Genomic DNA, 13,220 nt, shown 5'->3' with positions numbered 1-13,220 from the left:
TAACTTCTCTGGAAGTATTAAGTGAATTGTAGTCTTCTTTTTCTTTCTTTAAGCTCTTCTTAATCTATTGAACACTTGGCTTTAGGAAATGAATGTTTCACATAGGGTGAAAATGATCTGTCAAATTAATGAGAAAAAAGCAAATGATTTAATATCAGTCTGATTGGAAATCATATTTATTTTCTCTTTTTTCAAGTAAGTGATGAAGCAAAAAATGAAAATATATTTACAGTTCCATGTATTTTGGGGGATGGTAACAAAGGAAATATTCAGATAATTGCTCTTAGCATTTAATAATGTGAATAGATCTTGTGTCTTCCATACTGCCATTGTCTTTACTGGGTTTATTTGCATGCTTAAGTATCTCACTAAACAGAATTGGCTGGTGTTGACTTTAATATTTTATTATGCTGAGATAAACACCAATTTCAGTGAAAATGCTGTATTGATGTAATGAATCATAGTTCATAGCACAGTTCGTGATAGAGTTGGAAATTTATTCAGGAAAATGGCTTTTCATCTGTTCCCTGTAAGAAGCAAAATCTAACATACAAATAGTGGAAACAAAAAGTCAGTGTATTTTTCTTAGTTTTTTTTCCCTGTTTCGAGCCCTTGCACAATGAAGGTCACATGCACCTTCATTCATCCCTTATCTTCTGACATTTTTCAAGGCATACCTTGTGTTCAGTGTTCATGCCTGGAGCATTATATGTCCTTAGCACATCCTTCAGGACAATATACAACTCTCTTATCTTTTTCAATTCAGAGACATGCACTGCAGTTTGAGAGGAGTCTGAAAGCTTAGTTAAAACAACAGGTCATATAAGGTCAAATATCTTTCTCATTGGTCTTCTCTTGACCCGGACTGAAGATTTTCTTTTCTTATTTTCCATACATGTTTTGCATGCTGGAAATTATGTACTGTTATTGGAAGTTGAAAAATACAAAGCATAATACAAATATACAACCTAAAATGTGCTTTACAAAAAATTTAGCTGACTAATAGTCATCTGTAGAGCAGTATGAGTAACTGACTATGTTATCTACAGTCTGAAAAAAAAAGAAATCAGGTAAAACACAACACTTTACTCCATTCTGAATACTTAACAGTAAGAACTGAAGTACATTTTTAAACAAAGCATAATTTCTCATAAAGCACTCAAATAACGAACAATTCTTGAATAAGTGAGAAATATGTTGCAAGAAGGAAAGTATATTTTCTTGAACATATTTTATACATCAACTGTTTTACCTATGTAAAACATTTTAGTCTGTTTCAATCTGTGGTTGGTTGAGTGGGCTGACTTTGTGTGGGTGGAAGGAAGATTGCATGTATTTGTTGCAGTAGGTCAACAAGACCAAAAGTCACTGCAATTACTTTAAACAAGGTGTACCAAACAATAAGAATTGAGGAACATACTACATTTGGGAAACAGATTTTCCCAGCACCTTGAGTACTGTGTTCAGTTTTGGGTCCCTCACTACAAGAGGGGCATCAAGGCCCTGGTGCGTATTCAGATAAGGGCAGTGAAGCTGGTGAGGAGTCTGGAGCACAAGTCTTATGAGGAACAGCTGAGGGAATTGGGATTGTTCAGTCTGGATAAGAAGAGGCTCAGGGGAGACCTTATAGCTCTCTACAGCTACCTGAAGGGAGGTTGTGGTGAGGTTGGAGTCAGCCTCTTCTCCCACGTGACTAGCAATAGGACTTGAGGGAATGGCCTCATGTTGGGCCAGGGGAGATTCAAATTGGACTTCAGGAAAAATTCTGAAAGAGTGGTCAGGCACTGGAACTAGCTGCGCAAGGAGCTGGTGGAGTCACCGTCCCTGGAGGTGTTCATGAAACATTTAGATATTGTACTGAGGGACGTGGTTTAGAGGGGAAATATTGGTGGTAGGCAGATGGTTCTACTGGAGGATCTTGGAGGTCTTTTCCAACCTTGGTGATTCTGTGATTCTTATGTCTTCTTTTATTTATATTTTCTAATACACACACATCGTTAATGTCCATCCATGCTACAGAATTTCTTACATTAAGCAGTCTACAGTAGATGTAGAATCTAGAATCTATGCATGATATTGCATTACTCAATTCAGTCAGTTTGAGTTAATTATTATGATATTTTCAGGTATTCCTGCTCTTGCTCTTTTTTTTTTTTTTTTTTTAATTCTGTCTCCTAGAAAATGAAAACAAACAAGGAAAACTCAATAGCATTTTAATGAGGCCTTTGTTTTTCTTCACAGCATCACCATTTCCATATCTTGTACATGGTCATCCCTTAGAGAAGCCTGCATGCAGACTGCATGCATTCTAAGTGTCAAGCCTTGGCTTGAAACAAAAGTGCAGAATTTTCATTTACAGAAGCACAGCATTTTTTTCCTTTAGAAATGCCATACTGAAATAAAAAGTATTCCTTAGGGAATTAGAAAATAATGAATGATTGGCATTTGGTGTACAGTTCCTTATTCTTGTGAGGTTTTGGCACGCCATTCACTCAGAAATTCACAATATTGAATGACATCCACATTTACCAGATGGACTGTCAAGGCACACTATGTTTCTAACACCTTTGCAGAATATCACTTGAAGTCTAATTCCTCTTATTTATAGGCATTTGATTTGGTGGTTCTGAATAAGGTATTGTACACATTTTTCTTACTAAAAAGCTGTTGAAGTTATGAAAGCTAGGACTTGGTATTTTCACCCACAAAGTCTATCTGTGTGGGAGGATGGGGATTGTGGGAAATATATGGGCATACATATGCACTGAGTAAGTGGCTGAGTATGCTTAATTCTATGAGGTTCTCTGTACCATGAAGTAGTATGGATCCTATGGCAACCAGTGACTAATGGGAGCTAGTCCAAAGTCCAGCTGGTGGCCAGTTACAAGTTTTGTTCTCCAGGCACTGATGCTAATAAGAGACTACAGTTGTTTAAGTATTCATTAAGGACCCATGCAATGGAATTAAATCCTCAGCAGGTTGATGGATGACGCTAAGTTGGGTAAAACAGTTGATGTTACATAGCAGAAGAAGGATACCATTCACAAAGATGTGACAGGATGAAGAATGGGCTGAAAAACACTTCCATGAGGTTCAGTAAAGACAAAAGCAGAGTTCTGCACCTGGGATGTAACTCACAATTCTAAGATGTGGTATGGGATAGGCTTGTCTAGCTAGAGAGCAGCTGCATGAATACTTTGAGAGCGTAGTTCCAGGGGGGGAGAGAGGGAGAATGTGTACTGGGTTTCTAGCACTTTTTTGTGAGTACTAGTGACCACTGACAGGTGGGTGTTCAAAATACATAAACGACAATTCACCTTTTATTCTACCAGTAATTTCTAGCATGTCATGCAGTAATTTTTAGCATGTCATGCTTCTGCAAAGAACAACAGTCAAGTGCAAATATGTTATTCCAAATATGAAATCTCTTCTCTGTTCATTACAACATGATCTCAAATGAACCAGTTCCAGCCCTCTACTGTTATGCTGCCATTAAGTTTTATTTGCTATCTAAGCAATATCTTATTTGTTGCTATGCAATCCCTCTGCTCGTTGCCCTTTTCACCACAACCTAGAGAGCAGGAGAGCAGACTGAATTCTCCATTCAGTGTTTGTTTGTTTATTTCTTTTTTTTCCCCCTCATCTCCGTTTCTCAGCCTCTGATCATTTCTTTTTCCACTTCTGGATTCTCTCAAATTGGTTCACATCTCTCAAAGTGTGTTGCCCACAAGTAGACTTACATTAACAGGAGCTGTGAGTGCTGAGCTGAGCTGAGAGATTTCTTTCTGTATCCTGCAGGTTGTATTTTTGCTTATAATCCCAGTATGGTGTTTCCCTTTGTGCAGTATCTAAGTGGTGATTCATGTTCAGCTTGCAATCCACTGAAACTCCCAAATCTCTCTTTATGAAAGTGCTCTCCAACCACTTCATTGTGTGGTGATTTATCTAGATTTCTGAATAACAGAGTAGTAGAGTGGTGAACACAGCTGCCTGGAACAGGTTTCATTCTTGGCCACTGACCATCTACATAAATGTTTATAGAAGGTGTACCAGCTGCTTGTTAGAGCAAATAGCCATAAGCCAGGAAAGTTCTGAGATCAAATCCTAATTAAACTGCTGACTTGCTGCATGACCTTGAGTGGGTTACTCTTTGTGTAGCCGTGAGCCCCAAATCAAAACCTCTTGGTTGAACTTCTCTTTGAAGACAGATTAAACAAATCTGCAGAGCAGAACCTGTGTACATCACTGGCGGTAACATTTTGTTTGTGCTGAACTTCTTACCTGACCTCTAACACTTAATGCAAAATACATCTGTGCCTTCTCTTATTCTTCACGTTCCTGTTTGTTTACATGGATTTGTAGCTGCGTTATGATTAACATGGATATATCTGCAGAGATGATTAGGTAAAAGCAGATTTTGCAGATCTGATTACATATTTTATCATGCGGAAATGTGGATTTTTTTTTGTGATGTTTGTGTAAGATGATATAGTTTGTGAGGAAGTGCAATGCCTACAGTGCTCGGTGTACAAGCTTCAACATATATGTTTCCTAAGTTTACTGCTGGACACTACACTAATAAACACTTAACTTGTGAGCCTAAGTTGTGCTTGGCTTAGACTGTATGCAGAAGGGTAATGAGGTGAGGGACAGTGGGGAAGAAAATGAGGATGAATGACCAATGTATTAAATGCCAGTGAAACCTGAGCTGTAATAGGTAAACAAGGGGGAGGATACATAGTTAGAAATGTGAGAAAAATCAAAGTACGCATCTTTGCATATAGTGTGCCAGACATCTTGTCTGGAATGTGTTTTAAATGCTAGCCATTCATTCAAACAAAACTGTAGTATGCCAGTTTGCACAAGCACCAGTTGATGTATTTGGCAGCTGAACAGATAGCAAATCTCTGTGAAGTTTGCAGGATTTCCAGTCACAAGGGAGTACCAAATGGAGGCACATCTGCTTCCCTTTAACCTCATCCAAGTGAAGCCCTACAGTGTTACCCAGCTGATGACTGTGTATGGCATGGTAGCACTGAACTCAACATGCCTGAAGGAGACATTTGTTTGCTGTCATGTGGTTGGAGAGCTCAAAGAGGTGCCCCAAATGGTAGCCAGCCAGTGTTTTATTGAAGGTCAGTTTTAGAAGTGAGATCATTTTCAAGAGCCAGATCTTTTAAGATGTGGCAATATCTAATTGGAATTCTCAGCTTGTGGATGCTTAGGAGCTACACATTACCTCTGCAGAACATCCCCTTACCTTTTTTGTCCACTGATATCTTAAATTCCTTTACTTGAATCAGTCACAATCATGATCTAATCCTGATCTCTCATATTGTTTCCCTACAGTTAGAAGTTCTGCATGTGGGAGAGAGGTGCCCCAGTCTGAAGATGCTCAACGATGCTTCTGTACACGAGGCACTACTGAAAGATGAAGTGGCTCTTTTAACAGTAAGGCATATATAATGGTATGTTACTTTCTGTACTGGTTGCATAACATTCATAGGGCTAGAAAATTAGTAATTGCCTCTGGTTCAAACAGTGGCTGCTTTTGCTAGATTTTTGTGACTGTTTTTTGAAGCAATAACTCCTTAAGTGTGAGCTAAAGACAGCAGATAGTAGTAACTTCCTCATCCAATTCAATAATCTAATGCTGAATTTTCCATGCAAAACCACTTGTGGTCAAAAAGTCACTGTCATTGAATTTAATACTGAATTCAATTTATGGTATTAAAATCTGAGACAGTTGGTAACACTTCTGCTACTCCTGGAAAATTCTATCCTTCAAAAACATTACAGCAAATCTGAAAAGGTACAACTTAAAGCTATCATCCATTTCAGTATAGTTTTCACTATGTATGTTCCTTTACCAAGACAGGATTAAGGCCTCATGAAGCTTGTTTGAAACCCTAACTTCTAAAAATAAATGTAATGAATCAAGATAAGAGCAAGTGATTATGTGTATCTTAAGAACAGGTATCAACCAAAATACTTTAATGACACCCTAGAAGCATAGAGGTACCATACAAATAATGCTGTGGTTCTAGGTAGGTAAGAGTTAAGCTTACATTTGTTTGAAGTTTTCCATGCTAAACCCTCAAAGACAACCTATGTGCAAATGGAGCAAAACAAGAACAAGACAGTTCTAATAAGCAAAGCTGACTCTTCCAAAAATTTGCTGATGAACACTCTTGTAGAATCCGCTCTTTTCACTTAGTTTGCTTGCTTCCATTGTCCAGCCGTACAGATAGCTAGCCAATTACATCAAATCCATCAAAATAAAAGCATAGTTTGCAGAGCCAGTTTGCGTAGATGAGAACATATAAACTGGCTGAAGGATAATGAAATGTTAAGAAAGTTGGAGTTTGCCATTTTACTCTTCCCAAATCTCATCTAGGTATATACCTAACAGTAAGTTTTAGAACCTCATATTTATTCCAAACCCAGCAATAACTGTAGGCCTGGGCTTTTGGCTCCACCTTCTATTTTATTTAGTTAAATTTTTAGCACAAAGTTTCTAAGTTTTCAAATATCTCAGAGTCTTTTTTTTTTTTTTTGTCCTAGATGTCCTAGATGTACAAGACTTGTAGGTAAAAATACATTGAATTTGCAGACAAATTCTTTTTTTGTATAAAGAAAGAAAAATGCTTTCCAGCTTATGTACACAGTAGGAACTATGTTATTCAAGGCAATTGCTTTCCCCTTGTTTAAAAAAACTGGCAATGAGGTTGATGTAAACAGTGTGTAGAGAGAACTGAATCTTAAATTGAGGCAGGTTTTGTAAAATGCCTATTTAAGCCAGTGTGCATAGCAGTCACTCATCATCGCTTAGGATTTGACCCTTTATATGAACTGTAAAACTACAAAATGTACAATGCATGCACAAAAAAAGAGAAAACAGCAGGCCTCATACAAGGTGGAAAATGAACTGCAGTCTGCTAATAGAGATGAAGGGAAGAATGTGCTTTCACTCTGGCTTATCTGTCTGAAATAGCCGTATACCCAATATTTTCACTAATTCATCTGAATAATATTAAATTCTGAACTCCAGTTGCTCATGAGCTCAATGAGCTCATTGCTCATTGTCTTCCCAAATAGCCACATATCGTTCTGTTTCATCCAGCCCAAATGATCACAGATGTATTTTACATCAGATTTTCAAAACTGTTTATGTTAGCAGCGGCTGATAATGCTGAGTAAATGTGTCAAGTTGCTTTTAGGACCAACCACTTCACTCAAAACACAAAGGTGAAAGTTTGAGTCTATTTACAGCTTGAAAATTTTCCCCCAAATGCGCAGCTGTTTTAAGTGTAATTAATTATATGTAGATTTAGTGGCTCTGAGGAATATCCTTCTTTCCCTACTCTCAAAAGACTTGAAAGCTGACAACCAAACTTTCTACTTTTTATGCAGGTATTTTATGTACATCTGATGAAAGTCTGCACCATTAAAATAAACAGGACATTGCCCTTTATAATAGGACGGTTTGAAAATTCTGTTGAAACCATTTTGAGTAGCAGTTACTAAACATCTCTCAGCTTTTGATTGAATAAGAACTAGAATATCACATGGGTCTATTTAGAGAATGAGTGGAGACTAAAGCCATATTTAAAATGCTATCGTATCTGTAGTCAGGGATACATAAATAGGGCTTATGTTGCCTTAATTCAGAATTCCTTCTTAAAGATCTCTTTAGAAGTTGGTTTCTTTCTGCCTTGAGAGTTTAGTCCAGTGAGATTAAATTGGGAGTTAAGCTAAGAAGGAAATTTTAAACAAGGTTAACAGTGTAGACGGACATTTTATTTCATTCTCTTGAAGTGAATGACTCAGCTCCAAAAACTTGGCAAATACTTGGAGGTAGGCAGATGTGTAAGGGGTAGCTGTTCTTATTTCTTTTTTTTTCTTTTTAATTGATTTTGTTTTCAAGTGGCAAATACAGCCCAATTAGAGTCACATTTTAAAGAAAAATTATAATAAATTTAGTATCAGTAGAAGCATTAAAGTCCCATTGTTCCTGTGGAATATGGTAAAGAATATACTTAGTGTTTCTTGGGTCTTTCGAACATGGACAGTTGATTTTCACAGGTTCAGAATATGTGACCTCATATTCTGTCCTTGAGTCCTAGCCTAATCAACAAAAGCAGCAGAACAAGAAACGGGACACATATGTAGTGTTATTGCTTACATTCAGCCATGTTGATATTCTAGAGCTGCCTAGACTCAGCACTACTCAAGACTGGCCAACTCCAGAATTGTTCTCACCTGAAGGACAGACAATGTAAAGCAAAGATGTACCTTAAAGACAGGCTTCAGATCATTACATAGTATTTCAGAGGTGTCTTGTATGCAGCCATAGCAGAGATGATAAAAGATTTAGCAATATAAACTGTTTCCCTTGGGGTTTATCAGTTAGGTATTTTATTTTATTTTATATTATTTTATTTTGTGGGGGGAAAGTAGACTGCCAGATCCTGATTCAGGGTGCTATTAAAAACAGGAATTAGCATGTATCGTGCATATCTAACTGTAAATATAAAAGATCAGATCTACTGCTTGATAAAGCCACCATTATATGTTAGAGAATATATTTTATCCTCACTGTTTCAGGTGTGTAATGGAAATAGACATCATATTACTTCTGTGAGAGGTTATGTACACTTAATAGCCCCTACCCCAACCTCCTTTCATTACAATCTAAAAAAATGAGTATGGCCTGAGCGTTTCCGATGAGATGATGAATCCTTTCTGATCAAAGTGAATGGAAGGATTCAATTATTTTGGATTCTGATGCGTTTCAGACTGAGTCTAGAGTGCCTTGGTATTTCCTGAATGGCATTTTTGAGTGTGTTTGCCTTTTTAAGATAAATAACATCCATCTTATACATCTTAAATACATATTTGCACAACAGACTGGAACCACTCCAGGAAGAACCATTACACTTTGGTGGTCTATAATATGGATTTTAAGAGATTTATAAGTACGTATTTAGCTATCAGACTAGAACAGTTCCTTCAGAGGCAATCAACACATAATGCACATCTGTAGAACTCTTATTTGAATACATTATTTACCAGAGAGAGACAGGAAATTGCTTCTTCATATAAATTCCAGTCTCTCGGGCAGATACTGTACGTTCTGAGAAATGAGAAATGTGCAAATATATCTTTTACTTTAAAAGGACTGGTGAAGAATTATGCATTTCTTCCTGAATTCTTCCTCAATTTTTTCTCCTTCAGTTAAACCTCATCATGATGATCTCTTCTGTTTAAATATAAATGTAGCATCAACATTATCTGTGTGTTTCCTTTCAAAGAGAATAAGCTAATATGAAATATAGAAGGAAAAAAGTTATTAAAATGCCCACAAATGACCAATTTTCAGTTGCCTATTAAACTGTTTCTCTTAGATGAATTTTTTGAGCCAAATATAAAAGTAGAGTCTTCTATCACCCATCTCTATACTTCAGCATTTTACAATTGGCATTTCAAAATGTTTCTCATGGTTCTGTGTGACTGCTGGTGTATCTAGCACTGTCTCCCAACAAATGACTGAGTAACAATCAAAGCAATTTTCCTAGATGAACATTCTGATTTTTTTTAATCCTTTCTGATGCAAAGTCCCTATCAAACTGAACAGCATTTTAATACCTTTCCCCAGCTAAACTAATACATAGGCTCATCAGTGAGACCAGCCCTCCTGTAACTAGCATGAAATTTGATGGTCCTTTTCATACAGTTGGTATAATCTATCTTAAAACCACTGAAGACTTTCAGGAGTTGGAGTGTGCTGCTATAATTGCTATAATACTATTTACACTCATTGTCTGTGAGTTACTTTTTGTTAATGTGCCATTATGCAGAGAGAGTCTATTTCAGAATTTGTTGAGAAACTGTTTTACATCAGGAAATACTGGCTTGTCAAAAACAGAGCTCTGCTGGAACACCCAGTGTTTGACAGAAGCTTTTTTTGAATTGGAAAGGCATTTTCCAGATTTGAATTGCTGTGTGAAGATCAGAGCAGGAATTTGAACTCTTTCAGATTCCAGAGCGGTGCTGTGATAAGCAGAGTACAAGTGGACAGTTTTCATGAGGTTTTCTGGTTTTGTTCCTTTTTAATGGTTTCCTGCTCTTGGTTTCCTAAGATTTCTGTTTCAGCATAGCACGAGAGGATTTTGAAATCTCAGCGCTCTGTGGGGCACTAAAATATATTTTCCATTTAAATCTGTTTCTAGTAATATTTCTTCCCCTGAATCATCCCCTGAAATGCCTCAGATGTAAAACACTACATTACAGTTGAACTAAAAATGTGGCTCAGATCTTCCGGTGTTTTGAGAATGCCCACCATAGTGGGTGAGAGGTAAAAGCCCTGAATAAGGACTACAAAAAAGCTTTTTGACATAGAACTATCTCCATCTTCTAGCAAAAGCCTAGCATGCTCCTTTCAGCCAATTTGTACTAATTAATGCTTAAGTATTTTCCTATGTGCAGCATCTCTTGCTTCAGTTAGCATATCTTTAGTTTTCATTTATTTTCTATTCTGCAGTCACAGTAAAACTTAAGAGCCCGACGTGTGTATCACTTAATCTTGAGCAGGTTTTGACACAGCTAACACTGCTGAATTTTCTTTCTCCTTTGTTGGGTGGCATTATTGCAACTGAGTTGCTGAATTGGTCAATGTGTTCATTACAAATAACCTTTTAAAAAATTAAAGTTACTGCATAAGGTACTCACTTTTCATTTCGGTATCTCACTTTTGTCCCATCATAGGAATTCTGGAATGGTTACTGCAACACTGGGGCTGAAAGGCATGTCTTCAGCAACAGGAGCTTGTATGTCCTTCAGCCACTTTCTAGTTGTGGTGTATTTTAAACACCCCACTTTCCCCTTTTTCTAGATCATATTTTGTTAATGAACCACAGCCTACTGCACACCAACTTCTTGCTTAATGGGCCTCAACCTGCTCTCAACTTTGTTTGGTCTCCCTATCATCTGCCTCTGCCTTACTTTGTTCCTTACTGACCTGCTCTATTTATCTCTTATTCCACATCTTTGTCTCTTTTTTAATTTCATCTACCTCTGTTTTTCTGTTCTAGAACTGGTTTGTCTCCTCTGCATTTGGGCATAATACAGTGGCTTACAGAAAGACAAAACACTGTCTCACTGTGGTTGCTATCTAGGAAAGAAGTGCATTTAATTTTAAATGGGGGTGGGCAGTTTGTTTTGACAGCAGTAATAATCTGTTTATTAATGTATAATAACAATTTGGTTTTACTGAAATTAGGAATAAAAACAGCTCATAATGGTTCAGACATGACTGCCATTTAGAAGTACATTCAAAACCTTTATTCTCTCAGGTAACTGAACTGAGCGTGTTTCAGCAGAGAGTTATAGAATATGGACAATAGTTGTGTATATAACCTATTTGCTGCTATAGAAAATACCTCATTGGGACAGCAGCAGTGTCACTAACACATTGGAATGCTTGAGAGCATATGAAGCAAGAGATTATTTTCAGATAATAGATAGGATTCATGCAGCTGACATAGATTTCAGTGTTTTCATTAACTTTAGCCTTTGCTTGAATCTGCTTTCTTTGCAATCCAAATTTGGCTTCTTATAGTCAGAAAGATTTATGTTTCATGAACATCTGAAGTAGTGTTACCAGTGTAAAAAAGAATTTCTTACATTAATAAAGGGTTGTTTTACAACTCATTTCTACAGGGTGAGCATTACATGTAGTGCAAATGCACAATCAAGAAACTTTTTAATGTGTTCCTATTAATATGGCTTTTTTCACCTAACAATCTATCAACAGGAGAAAATCCTATTGGCATCACTAAATCCTTCTTTAAGGTTTCATCGATCTTAGCCTTAGAACAAGATTATAAGAACAGTGCTACACAGAGATAATGTCTGGAGGATTTCGGCTAATCTCAGCACTTCATTTTAGATTAGATCTAGTCATTTTCAGACACATAGCTATTCTTGTAGATAGCATACACCTAGCAGTGTTTGCTCTTAATTAACATGCAATAATTATTTTTGGTTTCTTTGGTCATAAAATAATGCTAAATATATTCAGAGACATTCAAGAAAAAATGTCTTGTAGTCACTGAATGTATGGCATACCAGACTCACAGTCGATTCTTCTGCTCAGTGAAAACTTCTGCAGTGAATAACATAATCTTCATGCATCCAAATGTTTCAGACTGCACTTAGGAATTCAGCTCGCTTCTTTATTCTTTAGTTTCCATTCTGCAGAAACTTGTATATATAAAGATTATTCAAATAGCTTTTTGTCAGTGAATGAATTATTTTGGGAAGGACAGCACAGAAGATAAATGTGGATATTAGCTTAAAAGTGGAAAAAAATAATTTTCACTGTATCAGTTCTCAAATGTGTCAGGCTGTAAATAGACTAAGTAGACTAAGGTAGTAACGCAAAGAGACTAGAATTTAGACTTCCATGTTAAAATAATAATATGAGTAATATTCTGTACTTCAGATATGTCATTCAGTTGCCTAACTCTTCATGGATTTTCACATTCATCAAATCTTCAGTTTTCAGAGTGCCTTTCTTTTTTAATCGCACATGTATGAATGTTTATCAGAACATCTAAGTCTTTCCTCTAAATGAAGTGGTACACAGTGATATTTTGGGTATCTTTTTATGATAAATATATAATGTTATCCAATGCATTGCTTTCCATAAGGGAAAACATAAGCCTCAGAAGATGTAACATTTGTTTACAGCAGGCTCTTTTTCTCTGAGAGAAAACCAGATTCACAGAATTTTTTTTTACTTTGCATTATTAGTTAATAGCAAAAGAAAATAGAGAGCAAAATTGCTGCTGCATAAACAAACCTGTTACACAGCTGCATCCAGTATCCAGTTGACGATGCTGGAGATTGCATGATTTACTTTTTTAGCAGGATCATTTTTGAATAACACGGTAGTTGAGCTTACACGGTTTACCAACCACAGTAATGGCAGAATTATTTAGGGCTCTGTTCTTAAAGACATTACAGTTGATGATTAAGATCCCCTTGGTATAAGCATTTGCAGGGTAAGTCCTAGACTGTCAAGGAGATTTGTAGTGTAGAGGTAAAAAGCGACTTTTTCAGCAACAAAAAAGTGCTCTATTCCAGTAACAGTTTCTGGCAGGAGACTAACAAAACATCTGAAAATGCTCTGAAGTACATCTTCCTAGTGTGTCCCA

At 36.7% G+C, this 13,220-nt stretch overlaps 1 protein-coding gene and 1 non-coding gene across 45 annotated transcripts in view; both read left to right on the top strand.

Moving 5' to 3' along the window:
* LOC107054313 overlaps window positions 1-13,220 on the top strand; it is a 209,996-nt gene that overhangs the window by 72,996 nt on the left and 123,780 nt on the right. For 38 of the 44 annotated variants that reach the window (XR_006931166.1, XR_006931168.1, XR_006931167.1 and 35 more), the window contains exon 2: window positions 5,350-5,468. The gene's annotated coding sequence lies outside the window, so the exon portion shown is untranslated. The remainder of the gene's footprint in view (window positions 1-5,349; window positions 5,469-13,220) is intronic. The other 6 variants (XR_006931180.1, XR_006931184.1, XR_006931185.1 and 3 more) reach the window with 1 other exon arrangement.
* MIR6595 (microRNA 6595) lies at window positions 8,702-8,811 on the top strand. The gene has a single exon (NR_105464.1). It is a non-coding gene; the product is annotated as a microRNA 6595 (primary transcript).

This window comes from Gallus gallus, chromosome 11, assembly GCF_016699485.2.
Source record: "Gallus gallus isolate bGalGal1 chromosome 11, bGalGal1.mat.broiler.GRCg7b, whole genome shotgun sequence".
NCBI lineage: Eukaryota > Metazoa > Chordata > Aves > Galliformes > Phasianidae > Gallus > Gallus gallus.
The sequence above is the reverse complement of the archived record's forward strand: the minus strand, read 5'-3'. Positions and strand labels throughout refer to the sequence as shown.